Here is a 2,500-nt window from a genome sequence, read left to right as displayed (position 1 = left end):
CATCTTGTCCCGGGGGGGTGAAAGGGTGTAAAGAGGTTCCATCTCGCGGGGCTCCGTCGCCCTTCCGGGATGCCGCCGCCTGGCGCACGGGCGACCGCAGCTTCCGCCGGCTCCCTCCGAAAAGCGCCTCCCGCTCTCCCTGCGTCATCCTGGACGGTCTCGCTCCGAGTCTGCGCTTCTCTCTCGCCCTGCCGCCAGACTCGGCTCCTCTCCCGCGCTCTCTCTCTCTCTCGCTCTGACCTCCGCCCCGTCCGGCCCTCCCGTCCGCGGCGGGGGAGGCCCGGCGGGCGAACCCTTCCGTGCGGCCGCCTCGCCGGAGCGGGGGCGGCGCGCAGGGCCCTCTCCTGGGGCTTGCGAGGAGCGGCCGTCGGGGCTGGCCGCGTCCTCGGATCTCGATGCGACGCTCGTTCGGTTCCTGGGAAATCGTGTGCTCCGCCGGGGTCCGGGGGCGAGCGCCCTTCGCTGGGCGAGGGGGACGCTTCCCCGGCACCCCTGGCGGCGTCGGACGCCTGCGGGTGCCGGCGGACGGAGCAGACCGCGCCGCACGGGGTACGGGTGCGGGGCCCGCCCGGCTCCGGAGACCGGAGCGCTCGGGCGGACGCCTGGGGACCGGACGCCCTCTCCGGGCGGAGGGGTTCCGGGCGCGCCGTGGGCAGAGGGAGGGTCGGGTTCGCCTGGAGCCGGCCGAGACCCCTGGGTTCCGGCCGAGCGATCGTCCCTCCCCGCCGGGGCGCGGGGTGCCACATCGATCGGGTTGCGGAAATGGGAGACGTGGGGCCCTTCTCTCGCGTCAACCGCAGCCCTCCGTTTTCTCTTTTCCGGCTTGACTCTGTTCGCCACCTGTGATGCTCTCTGGCCGGTTCCCTCGGGCGTAGCGGGACGGGCGGCGCGCGCGACGCTCTCGCGGAGCGTCCTCCGACGCTTCCCCGGGCTCCTGGAGCCGCCTCCCGGCCCGAGGGGTGCCCGTCCGCACTCATCGGCTGAACTTCCGCGAATTGCAGTACCCGATTCGGCCCGCCGGGGGGCGCTGCCGCCGGGGGAAGAGGGGGACGGGCCGGGCCTGGCGCCGGGCTCCGCCGGACGCCCGGCGCTGCCCCGTCTCGGCCTCGGAAGGGGGAGTCGGGGGAACGGGAGGCCGGGAGTCCCGGAGAAAGAGAGAGAGAGAGAGAGAGAGAGATAGAGAGACCTCCGCGGTTCCGCCTTCGACCGCCGGGGGGCGCCGCGCACCCGTCCGCACGGGCCCGTCCCGGTGGCTCCCGGCAGGGCTCTCCCAAACCCTCTCCCAGGGCCCCGGTCCGGGAGCCCGACTGCGTCCGCTCTCCGCTTCCAGAGAGGAGGCTGTCGGACGGGGAGAGCTGGTACCGGGCTCCTGGAGCCCTGCCTGGGCAGCCTATGGAAGGGAGGGAGCCCTGGCCCTGCTGCTCTCCGAGCTCCGGCCCTGCTGCTCTCCGAGCTCCGTGCCTGCTCTGCCACGGGTCCTTTCGCAGGAGCTCCAGGGAAACGGGCTTTTCGGCCCCTGACAGAGTCCCGGCTCTCTCGCTCGCCTCGTTGGTACCTACTGATCCGGCGGAGGTGTTCTCCGGCGGGTAGCGACACGGACGGCCGAGGGCGCGCTTCACCCAGGCTTCAACCGTCTCCTCCCCGAGCCCCTGGAAGTGCAGCTGGGCCGCGGGCGCCCCGGTCCGCACTCATCTGCGAAACTTCCACAAATTGCAGTACCCGATTTGGCCCGCCGGGGGGCGCTGCCTCCGGGGGAGAAGGAGACGTGCCCGGCCCGTACGTCGGGCTCCAACGGATGCCCGCCGTGGACCCTTTATAGGCCCCATCCTGGTCCTGCCATGCTGTTATCGGAGCTCCACGGCTATCTTGTCACTAAACCTTTCGTTTGAGCTCCAGGGCTTTTTGCTTTTTGTAACCCGGTTCCTGGAGCCCTGCCTGGGCAAAATCGGATGCAAGAAGGCCCTGCCCATGCTGATCTCTGAGCTCCGCGCATCTTCTGTCACGGGTCCTTTCGCAAAAGCTCCAGGGAAACAGGCTTTTCGGCCCCGGACAGAGTCCCGGCTCTCTCGCTCGCCTCGTTGGTACCTACTGATCCGGCGGAGGTGTTCTCCGGCGGGTAGCGACACGGACGGCCGAGGGCGCGCTTCACCCAGGCTTCAACCATCTCCTCCCCGAGCCCCTGGAAGTGCCGCTGGGCCGCGGGCGCCCCGGTCCGCACTCATCCGCGACACTTCCGCGCTGGAGTCCGACGCTCGCCGGCCGCGTCCCCCGGCCCGCGGGGGCCCGGGGGGAGGCCCGACGCGTGCGGGGGGAGGCGGCGGGCGGCGGGGGCGCCCCCGCGCCACCCGACGGCGCCCCCCGGTGGCCAGAGGCGGCTCGGAGCGAGACGATCGGGGGGGGACGGCGGCGCGTGACCCGCCCCGGCCCCCTTGGCCCAGCGGACGGGCAGGCGGCTCCCGGGCGACCCCCCCCCCGATCCCCGCCGCGGCGCCCCCCGGTG

The sequence above is a fragment of the Pseudophryne corroboree genome, unplaced genomic scaffold (assembly GCF_028390025.1).
Source record: "Pseudophryne corroboree isolate aPseCor3 unplaced genomic scaffold, aPseCor3.hap2 scaffold_1431, whole genome shotgun sequence".
Lineage (NCBI taxonomy): Eukaryota > Metazoa > Chordata > Amphibia > Anura > Myobatrachidae > Pseudophryne > Pseudophryne corroboree.
The sequence above is the reverse complement of the archived record's forward strand: the minus strand, read 5'-3'. Positions refer to the sequence as shown.